The sequence below is a fragment of the Artemia franciscana genome, chromosome 5 (assembly GCF_032884065.1).
Source record: "Artemia franciscana chromosome 5, ASM3288406v1, whole genome shotgun sequence".
Classification (NCBI taxonomy): Eukaryota; Metazoa; Arthropoda; class Branchiopoda; order Anostraca; family Artemiidae; genus Artemia; species Artemia franciscana.
Window position 1 is genome coordinate 4,473,950 of NC_088867.1, and position 12,468 is coordinate 4,486,417.

Here is a 12,468-nt window from a genome sequence, read left to right on the forward strand (position 1 = left end):
TTCTATATGATGAGGCTGGGAAAAGAATAATACATGAGAGACACATCAGTCTTTGCCAAGCAAACATTTGCATTGATGTCGTAGCCTATAGGCATGTTCTAAACAAGTGGTTTGAAATAATCAAAATTAATCTTACTTTGTATTATTGGTAAATGTTTTTAACTCTGGCAAAATCCGTTTATATGTAGCCTACTTTTATATGAATATGCCTGCGGTTAAAATGCAATGAGCAGGTTGGCCTGGGTCTAATGGTTGAGCATCAGATTCCTGGGTCAAATGATAGGGCATCAGATTGCTGAGCTCCGAGTCACGGGTTCGAGTTCGACACTTAGTTTTTTAGCGTCTGAAAAACTATATTGAGGATATGTTCTTCTTTTATGTAAAAGTTGTATTTGTGGAGAAAAAATCGATAATAAACACTTTTACGCTTGTAGATGGCTAAATAGCTTGATTAAGAGGGAGGGGAATCTTATCTCTTGGTAAATGAATAGGCTATTTACAATTCTGGTACGTCTGTCCTGTTTTGCCTCGCGCCAGGGGGATCGAGTTGAATTTTTCAGGGAATGTTTTGCTAGGACTTTGGGGAAGGTGATTCGAGTTTTATCTTTGGGGGGGGATGATTATTCAATTATTCAATTCAATTTATTCAAAAAGAAAAGAAAACACATAACAACAATAATAATAAAGATCCTAGAAGCGAACTTGTTAAGGACCAAAACAACAAAAAATTGTAAATGAAAAAGAGAGAGAAGAAAAAAAAAAGAAAAGAGAAAACAAGGGTAATTAAAGCAAATTGAACAAACATTTAGAGAAATATAATATCAAGATTTTAGTACATTGTTATATAGCGTCCGAAAACTTGTGGATAGCTCGACACTGGAGGGTATTACATTCCATTGAATTATAGATTTATAAATTGGGGATCGCTGGGCGGAACTAGAGATACACCTGGGGACAATGAAGGAACGGTTGGATGAACGGAGACAGTGGCCTTCAGAATTATTACTATTAAAATAAGTTAATAAGCGGGGAGGAAGATTTTTATGGTAAGCGGAGTATGCAAGGGATAGATTTAACTTTTTGATGATTTGTTCAAAAGGGATAATACCAAAATCGGAGTACAAGTCCTTGGTGGGATATAGTCGTGGCAACCGAAAAACTGCTTTGACGGCACGGTTTTGTGCAGATTTTAATTTATTGGTAATTGAAGGATAAGTATTGCCCCATACAGATCCGCAGTATGAGATATATGGGTAAATAAAAGAATAATAAAGGGTGACAAGGATATCGGGAGGAAGAAAATAATTCACACGATTAATTATACTTACCTGTCGCAAAATTATGGCTCTGATATAGGACACATGTGTTGCAAATGATAGGCAGGAGTCTATGTGGACACCAAGAAACTTGGCAACTTCGACCTGCGGGAGGAGATTGGTAGAATAACTTAGGCCAAGTGCTGGCTGAACTTCATTTTTTTTGTAAGGGGTTTGAAATAATACCACCTGACTTTTCTTGCTGTTAATGGTCATGCAGTTAACGAGACACCACTCCTGTACTCTATTCAGAAGGGTTTGAGTAGAGGTGACGACGGATGGTAAATTAGGACCGGTGATGAAAAAGTTGCTATCGTCAGCAAAAAGTACTGGGTGCACTGATGGGCCCAGGTCCGTAATCAAATCATTAATATAAAGGAGAAAAAGTATTGGACCAAGAACAGAGCCCTGTGGGACGCCCCTCCGGACAGGTAGGGGATGTGAAGTCACCCCGCCCAGTCTCACACTCTGTACTCTACCAGAGAGATAAGAGCCGAACCATGAGAAAGGAACTCCGCGAATCCCTAGGTTATTGAGTTTACTTAATAAAACACTGTGATCAACCATGTCAAAGGCCTTTGAAAAATCCAGAAATAAGCCCAATACAGTATTTTTAAGGTCAAGTTGGGAACGTATAAACTGTGTGGCGTCTATTAGTGCATGAGCAGTTGAAAATTTGGCACGGAAGCCATATTGATGAGGAGAAATCAACGAATCTGATGACTGATTCCCAAATACAAAGGAAGAAAGACGTCGGAATATAATTCTCTCGAGCACCTTAGATATAACTGGGAGAAGTGAGATCGCCTTTTTTATGAATCGGGATAACAATTGCTGATTTAAATATTTTTGGGAAGACTCCATTGGTCATAGACAGGTTTGCTATGTGCACAATGGGTTCACAAATATAGGAAGATACGGTCCTAAGAAGCTTATTACTTATGCCAAAGAAGTCAGGTGTACTACTATTAGAGAGAGATTCGATAACTTGAAGCACCTCTTTGCGATCAGTTGGAGAGAAAAACATGGATCTGGGATTCTTGCTAGGGTGTACTGACTGTGAGAAGGAACAGGAGTTAGCATTTGGAATATTAGTGAAATAATTATTAAAAGCATCCGGTACTAAAATTGGGTCAATTGATCTGCAACTGATGTCCCTAAGGTTAATAGGAACAGATCTTGAATTCCTTTTTTTTGAAAGGATTTCATTTATTGTAGACCAAATTTTTTGCAAGTTCCCTTTGCAGTGAGAGATTTTTGAATAATAATAATTTTTCTTTGCTTCCCGGATGAGTTTGGTATATAGGTTTTTGTATTTTTTATAATTAGTCAGGTCAATAACGCTACTGGTTTTGCAAGCTAACTTATATAGGTCATTTTTTCGGTATGAAGAGATTATCAGGCTATTTGACATCCAGGGGCGTATATGGGTAGTTTTTCGGTTTGATTTACGAACTGGAAAGGTTGAACTAATAAGATCACTCAATCCCTGTGTAAAACTACTTGTGGCTGAATTAACATCCTGACAATCCAAAGTCTTGGACCAGTCGAAGGATTTCAAACAATCCGTGAACCGGTTCATATTCACAGTATTATATATTCTATTAGACGTAGGGGTATTAGTTCTACGGGGTTGAGTAGCTGATAGGGAGGGTAAGGAAAGATAGATTGGAAAGTGATCTGACAGGTCAGAAAATATTATTTTGGAGGACAGGTGGTTTCCCAGGGAAGTGGATACAAAAATGTTATCAATTAAAGTAGCGGTAGACCTCATGGGATCAACTCTAGTAGGAAAAAGGATTGTGGGAAGAAGACCACTTGAGGTAAATGTTTCAAAGAAGGTATCACTATCATTGTTATTGCTAACATTTAATAAATTACAATTGAAGTCCCCAAAAACTATTGCCTTCTTTTGTGGTAAATTAATAAAACTAGAAAAATCATCAAACTGATTACAAAAGAAAGGTGTCGGAAATGAGGGTGGTTTATAAAATAACGAAAAAATAAAAGAATTCTCGTCTACACTTATGTCGACGATTATTGAATAAATGCATCTATTATTTATAGGTTGCGAGAACAAGAATTCACAATCTAATAGTCTGGTGAATTTTAGACTTGATCGGATGTAAAGAGAAATGCCACCAGAGGACTTGGTTAATTTTCTTTCAATATGAATAGCTTGAAAGCCAGTGAGGGAAAATTCATTAGTATCATCAATTTCTGAAAGCCACGTCTCCGTTATTCCAATTACGTCGAAAGGGCAGTAACCATTTGTTAAAATTAAATCTTTAAAATTAGCCCACTTATCCCGTATGCTTCTGATATTAAAGCAAATTACGTTAAGTTTGGTCTCTTCCATTAGCTTAGGTTTCACATTTTTCACAAAATCAAAAGTGTCGAGATATTTACAGTTAATTTGGTTTAAAGGGCTATCGGGGCTAGCTAAGGTGTTGGTGGACAGATTATTTTGGTCATCGTAATAATTAAAAACAACATTATTGCACAGTGACAAATTATTAAGAAACGTAAAATCTTGTAAAGTACTTGTACTTGTGTTTGTTTGACTGTTCATTTCTTAAGCAGTAGTTTCTGTGCTTCTGGACATTTATACGAATAACAGGGGTGGTCGGAGGAGCCACAGAGAGCACATTTCATGACAAGTTGACACGGGTTTTCTTTGGAGTTCTGGTGGTCACCAGCGCATTTAGAGCATCTCGGGGAAGCTTTACAGTTATTTGCAGTATGGCCGTAGCACTGGCAGTTGTAGCACTGGGTAGGCAAAAACTTGTACTCAGTTATAGGTAGACGCTCGTAACCAATAACAAGGGGATTCTCAGTGGCATAGTTTAGGTGGTCACGTGACTCAAACTTTAATCGAAAAGACCTCGTACTTCCTAACTGAACAACTTCTATACAGTTATTAGCGAGATCGCATAGGTCACTTTTAGATGTTCCGTCAGGCACTCGGCGTACTATACCGAAAAAGGCAGGACTCTTCACTGTAGCATTAATGGATTGGTCTGCTTTGCTTAATGCATCTGCCAAAGTATTGGCGGCACCCTTGTCCGACAGAACTACTTGCCATGCATCCCTCCTAGGCCTCAAAACAACTATGCTTGAACTGACACCCCCACAAGCTTTATCCAGGAAATCTTTTCGAGCGTCAGGATTATTCAAGTTTTTTGGTGGATTTTTCACAATAACTGAATAGGACGGTTTTGCGGGTGGGGGAGGTTTCATATCAGGAATAGTTTGCACGACTGACCTTGCTTTATGGTGCTCAGCGAAGCTTTTAAATTCCATGTAGAGTTCATTAACCTTTCGAGTTAACGTAGCTGTTGTCTCCCCTGGCAAACATGGGACCTGATCTGGCTCGAAAATCAGATACTGAGGTAGGCTGATCTTTTTCTCATCACAAAGATCAAAGGCTCGAACCATATCACTAACATTATCAGTCACTTTTTGGCGCTCAGTTACCCTAGTAATAGAGGCGTCAGCCCACAAAATCTTCTTTGCTTCAATTAACATATCTCCTTTGAAAAAATCGCAAGCAATTTTTACAATATTATCAGCTGAACAACCTGCATTTCTAGCCCGTGAAATGAAATTCAACACGGGATTCAAGACAAGTCTTTCACCTGGCATCATCCGGTAAAATGATCAAATTTCATCAAAATTCGTGGGCGGGGCCACAATAGTTGTCAGTAAAAGCAATAGCAAATCAGGTAGCAATACTCACAAGATATATATTCAGAAGTTGCGTACACAATTTTAATTATCCAAAATCCAATTATTCAAAGCAAATTGTTCACAGCACGATTTTAATTATTCAATTATCAAAAGCAAATTGTTCACAGCACTATATAGCATTGTACACAATTTCAATAGTTGCGCAATGAAATAAATATCCAAACAATAATCCTCTGTAAGTTAACCAACCAATATAAACTGGTTTTCATCCATATAGGTCAAAGACTGAATGAAGACTGAGCAAACTAAGTTTCTTAAATCATCACAAAAGAGTATACACTATTTATTTTTCTTCTTTTTTTTCGCCTGTCGTCCGAAAGGCTTCCCTTCCAGCTAGTTTATAAATTAATTATGCGCGTATCAATGAAAATAAAGATTAGTTAACTAATTAACGAGTTAATTGGGCAAATTGCATGTAATTTAAACTTAAGCCACATATCATTGAGTTTAAGGGACTTCGAGACACTACTCCAGTAAACTCGTCGTTAAAAATTCTTAATGACTGCACTAATAGTAAATCAGACACTAAAATAGACAACAGTCGAGAAAAACAAGACTGGATGCTGTCACTTGTCTCATGCAGACAAATCATACAGTTTGTAGTAACGAACTGTAAGTAAGGAGCAACTTGGCCCAATAGTAATCAAAACTCTAAAGAAAGGAATCTAAAGTGCTCTGTACCACGCCGCAGCCAGAGGTGCTTCAGGTCTGGAATTTCCATTGGCTGATTTTGAAACTTACTCGTCGGGTAAGTTTCTTCGCCATCACCATTGCAGCATATTTCATCAGCCTTCAGATTATTGAGTGTTGCTTGCTTTCTTCTCAGACCTCCTTCAAATAATCATGTTAGGTTGGCAGATCTTTTGTCGTTAGACGTGTACTCTTCACTCTCATAACTACAGCAAAGCTCGACTACTTTTGCTTTGGCGCCTCACAACATGCTATGTTACTGTTGCCGATTTCATGGGGTACATGTTGAAACTGATTATTCAGTTCGGCTACAATTGTTTTCCTTGGCTGTTTTTCTGCATCACATACTGTAAGTCAGTCCCAAGTTTTTAAATAGGTCCGCCAGCAAAGACACTTTGTTTTCTTGTGAGGTACAATTTGCTTGTTTTTGCATCAGCCCTTCTTTAAACAAATAGATTTAGTTGCAAATTTCTCTCTTGTTAAGGGAAGGCTCTTTACCATAATCATCCTTTACTAGGCCGCAGCTACTGCTGCAATCATGATGACCACCAACCAGCTCATTTAATGTCCCTTTTTCATATGGGGCCATCCAACAAGATGTTTTACTGTTACTAAACTCTTCAGGTACATAACCAAACGGTTTATGTAGTTTTGCTTCAACCTTCTTCCTCGGTTGCTTTAGTCTATTGGATTTTTTTCGCAAACTGTCCGAATTTTGTCGTTGGCCTTTATTGGACAAGTTTTTCAAATTGCTCCACCAGCAAAGACACTTTCTTTCCATATGAGTTATGATTTGCTTCTTTTTTTTGTCTTAGCCCTCCTTCATTTCAAACAGAAAGCTTCACAAAACAATGCGCTTCAATCAGCAGGTTCTAGAACCCTATTACAGAGCATTCAAGCTTCTATGCGTAAAACAATTTATTTTTCAGGTTTATTTTTTAACAAAGGTGTTTTTCTTTAGAAATAATCATGTCGAAACGGTGATCTTAGAATATCGACAGAAATCACATTCGAACTAAATTGGTCGTTCCGCAAGAAAATGCCGATTCGACTATTTTATGATGCAAAGCTTGGCTCGAAATGGGTGAAAATGCTTTGTTCAGGCCAGTAATTTCTTTTCCTTTTAAAGAAACATTTTAAACAAATTCGTTTCGTCTTGAAAAAGAAATTTTACTGCTACTACTAACAACTCACTGCAGGACCAAGCCGTCTGAGGCTGACACAGCTACGCACCCTCCTTCTCCATCCCAATCTATTCAAAGCCTTCGTCTTTAACTATCCCAGGAAATTCACATTTCCTTTAAATCTTTTTTTATGACATCTTTGTACACCATTGAGGGACGTCCTGCTTGTCGTTTGTCCCTAGAAGGTTGGCCAACAAGGACAACCTTTGGCAATGTGTCATCCTTCATCCACAGAAAGTGCCCTAGCCACCTCGACCTTTCTTTCATTATACTCCTAAAAAGCGAGATTGGACCACATTTATCGTGGAGCTTTCTGCTTATAATACGGTTAGTCAGCCGGGGGAGAGGGGTTAACCTTTCCTTGGCCCCCAGATCTTGTTGCTAAGGTTTGATGATTGTCCCCAATGCTAACAGTGATTTAGATGAAAATTCGCTATCGGCAGCCAACACTATTTTCTTAATAAATAAAAAATGTAGAAGGTTTTCCTATTATCAAACAGTTTGTGGTAACGAACTGTAAGTAAGGAGCGATGTGGCTCAATAGTAACCGAAACTCTAAGAAACAGAGTCTAGACAACGATAGATGCATTAAAAGAATCTATTTTGATGCTTATTCAAAACATGTAAAATTCACCAAATTTAATGGCACCCATCAAAAGTTCCGAGCCTGGAAAAATTACCAAATTTTTGAAAGAGGGGGAAGCACCCCCCCAAAAGTCAAGCAATCTTAATGAAAATCACACCATTAGATTCAGCATACTGTAGATCATACTGTAGAGTTTTCAAGATCGTATGTACTAAAATGCGAAATTTTGCTTTTTTTGCCAGAAGAAACATCACGGATGCGTTTTTTTCAGAGGTAATCGTATTGAAACCATTGATCGTAGAAAATCGAGAGAGGGCTCATTTGGTCGGAAATCGAAAGTTCTAGTACCCTTTTTAAGTGGCCAAAGATATTGGAGGGCAGCTACCCCCTCCCACGCTCATTTTTTCCTGAAGTCACCCGATCAGTCCTGTGGTGGCGCAGTGGATTTGACCTTAGCTTGGTAATACGGGACCCAGAGATCGAATCACGCTGCAGGAATGCACTGCAGGGCCGACGCAGGGACCATAGTAGTCAAGAAGCGTCGTTAATTCTTAAATAAATAATAATAAATAAGTCACCCGATCAAAATTTTGATATAGCCATTTTATTCAGCATAGTCGAACAGTCGAATAACTATGTCTTTGAGGATGACTTAGCCCCCTACAGTCCCCAGGGGAAGGGCTGCAAGTTAGGAACTTTGCCCATTGCATTGTATAGAATTGGTTATTAGGAAGTACATAAACGTGTTAAGGGGAATTTTTCTCGTGGAGGGGGGGGGGGGTTACGTGGAAGGATCAATCAATGGAGAAATTTTCCATGGGGGAAGGGAATTATCCGTAGAGGGCGGTCTGGATTTCCCAGCATTATTTAAAAATGATCAGAAATTAAAAAAAAAAAAAATTCAGCTGAAAGTAAGGAGCAACATAAATTTTGAAACGAATAGAAATTATTACGTATACGAGGGGGGTCAATTCACGAGTCATTCTTAAATAACCGGAACAAGAATCAAACTTAGGTTATCATAAGGTTATTATTAGTTTAAAAATAGTAAAAGTGAAATTTTACTGGTCTGTTAATTTCTATTTGGTGCAACAATGTTTGCCATATTGCCTACAAATAGTAGGCCTATATGCATCAGTAAAAAATTGCGTTCAAGCTCATTCTGCCTTGTCTCCCAATGAGATCAAGCACTAGATCTGGAATTTTCCATAGAGGAGGAATGCCGAATAACTGGAACAAATCTCTAACCTAAGTTATTATAGGGTTATTAGTAGTTAAAGAAAAGCAAAACTAATATACAAAGTTTAGTTTTAATTATTCATGTACGATGAGCAATTTTCAAAACCTGCATTGATTCAAAAGCTTTCAGAAACTAAACAAAAAAAACAAGTTTTTTTTACTGAAAGTAAAGAGCAACATTAAAACTTAAAACGAACAAAAATTAATCCGTACATGAAAGGGGCTGTCCCCTTCTCAACACCCAGTTCTTTACGCAAAAGTTTCTTTTATTGTTTTAAAAGTAGAGTTGTGAGAAAGAGTCAAACTTGAGCGTAAAGAGCGGGGTGTTGAGGAGGGGGCAGCCCCTTTCATACACAGAATAATTTCTGTTCGTTTTAAGTTTTAATGCTGCTACTTACTTTCAGTTAAAAAGACCTTTTTTTTATTTAATTAAATAAAAAAAACAAGTTTTTTTAAATGAAAGTAAGGAGCGACATTAAAACTTAAAACGAACAGAAATTACTCCGTATATGAAAGGGGCTTTTCCTCCTCGACACCCCGCTCCTTACGCTAAAGTTTTTTATTGTTTTAAAAAGTAGAGTTGCGAGAAAGAATCAAACTTTAGCGCAAGGAGCGGGGTGTCGAGGAGGAAAAGCCCCTTTCATATACGGAGTAATTTCTGTTCGTTTTAAGTTTTAATGTCGCTCCTTACTTTCATTTAAAAAAACTTGTTTTTTTTATTTAATTTCTGAAAGTTTTTTAATTAATGCATGACTGATTTTGGCTCTCCGTACATAAATTATTAAAATGAAATTTGCATATTAATTCTTTTTTTGGCTAAATGGCTTTCTCTTAGTTTTGTTCAGACGATTTTGAGAAATAAGGGGTGGGGAAGGAGGTCTTGTTGCCCTCCAATTTTTCGGTTACTTAAAAAGGCAACTAGATCTTTTATTTTTAACGAACGTTTTTATTAGTAAAAAAAATACGTAACTTAAGAATTAACTTACGTAACAAACTTTTATATTCTTATATTTTTGATTATATATATGAGGGGGTTGGTCCCCTCGTTAATACCTCGCTCTTCACGCTAAATCTTGTTTTATCCCAATTCTTTAAGAATGACCCCTGAATCAGAAAGGCCGTAGAATAAATAGTTGAAATTATTTAAAAAAAATTTTAGCATAAAGAGTGAAGTGTTTATCTCCTCCTAAATACCTCGCTCTTTATGCTAAAGTATTTTTAGAACCCCTCATATGCGTAATAATCTCTGTTCCTTTTTAAGTTTTAGTGCTTCTCCTTACTTTCAATTCAAAAAACTTTTTCATGTTTATATTTTCATTGTTTTTTTTTATAGTAATGCTAGAAAGTCCTGCGCCCTTTTCATTGAATTTCTCTTCCCCCATGAAATATTCCTCCAAGGAAAGATCCTCCCATTGAGCCCCTCCCCTTAACCCCACACCCAAACCAAAAAAATCCCCCCGATAACGTCGGTACACTTCCCAGTAACCATTACTGTATGTAAACATTGGTCAAAGTTTGTAACTTGCAGCCCCTCCCCCAGGGACTGTGGGGGGTAAGTCATCCCCAAAGACATAGTTATTATGGTTTTTGACTATGCGGAACAAAATGGCTATCTCAAAATTTTGATCCGTTGACTTTGGGAAAAAATGAGCGTGGGAGGGGGCCTAGGTGCCCTCCAATTTTTTTGGTCACTTAAAAAGGGCACTAGAACTTTTCATTTCCGTTAGAATGAGCCCTCTTGCAACACTCTAGGACCACTTGGTCGATACGATGACCCCTGGGGAAAAAAAAAAAAAAAAAAAAAAAAACAAACAAATAAACACGCACCCGTGATTTGTCTTCTGGCAAAAAATACAAAATTCCACATTTTTGTAGATTGGACCTTGAAATTTTTTCTATAGGGTTCTCTGATACGCTGAATGCGATGGTGTAATTTTTGTTAAGATCCTATGACTTTTAGGGGGTGTTACCCCCTATTTTCCAAAATAAGGCAAATTTTCTCAGGCTCGTAACTTTTGATGACAATAACTAAACTTGATGAAACTTATATATTTGAAATCAGCATAAAAATCCAATTCTTTTGATATATCTTTTAGCATCGAAATTCCGTTTTTTAGAGTTTCGTTTACTATTGAGCCGGGTCGCTCCTTACTACAGTTCGTTACCACGAACTGTTTGATTAAGACTAGAACTGAACAGCACGTATTCCAATAAAAAGCGAAAAATATATTTCTCAAATAAACAATTAATAAAATCCGTAAACTCACGGGCAGTTCAGTTTACATAGAGGTTATAATTTCGCTGTTGCGCCCATTAGACAAGAATAACAATATTTCTTCAATTTTTCATTGCATTTGATGAAGCGTATTTTTGTAAAACTAGTCTGAAATATAAACTGACATTCTGACATCTATGTCCAAACAGTTAAAAATTCAGAAATTTTAAATAATTTACTGACTTCGAAAAACTGAATCACACATATACAAAGCAGGGCTTCTTATCATGGCTACATCACAGACAACATAGTCTAATTTTAATATGCCAACAAGTAACGTAATTTCAATAATGACATTATTTAATGACATTAATGACATTATTGTAATTTCAATAATGTAATTTAATGTGACATATATTCTAATGCGCCTACTATTTTTTTTTCTAGCACTGCTTCGTTTTCTAGCTCATTGTCAAAACTGTCAAATCGTCAAAATAAACAACAATGACTAATAGCTCCTTCCAAGAACCATTCATGCATTTCTTTTTATTTATGATCGAATTTATTTTAGGACAATGAGTAGTTTATCTCTTAGGAATTTATTAGGCCCCACCTTCCCCCTCTGGGGATGATTTCGGATGCAGATTGTGAGAATTTGTGAGAAAGAGTTAAACTTTACAACAGAAAGCAGGGTGTTGAGGAGGGGGCAGCCCCTCTCATATATGGAATGATTTCTGTTCGTTTTAAGTTTTGCTGTCACTCCTTAATTTCAATGACGGGTAATGACGGCTCGGATGCCGAGCCGTCATTACCAGCCGTTATACCTCTCAATTATATACATGTTGAATATAGATGTTTTACTTACAAGCTTTGAAGCTTACAAGCTAAAAATATGCCCCAAGAAGACACTTAAGGAAATACCCCATGAAAAGCAACTGGAAAGGCAATCAGACCTCCTCCCCCTCTTTTTATTTCTAGGCATTATTTTGATACAGAGGCAACATAACCAGTAAAGCCTGTATCAATCATATAGTTGAATAGTGATCTTTTGCACCCTAAGCCTGTACCCTTTGAGGACTGTACCCTTATATCCCTCTTGTGTGTAAAATAAGGTATGGAAGCTTTTGTATGCAAATGATAAGAGGAAATAAAGTATAGGGTACATTCTCGCAGTTAAAAAAGGGGGGTAAGGGAACAAAGTAAGAATTTTTCTGGGAAATTTTAGGAAATTTGCTATATAGGTTCCATCAACTAACTTTAGTCAGTTTTTAAAAATAATTGCATGTGTCATTTTATAAAAAAATCACAAATATTACCTTAGGTTTGTTATTTCGTGTTATTCATCGAGGTTGTGCGGAAAGAGGTTTGGCACCAATGCTGATTTCATTATCAGCCGAACCTCTGAAATGTTAATTTCATTAACGTTTCATAATGTTAGAAATTTTATTCTCCAATATTAATTTTATTAAGGAAATAAACGACTACTGC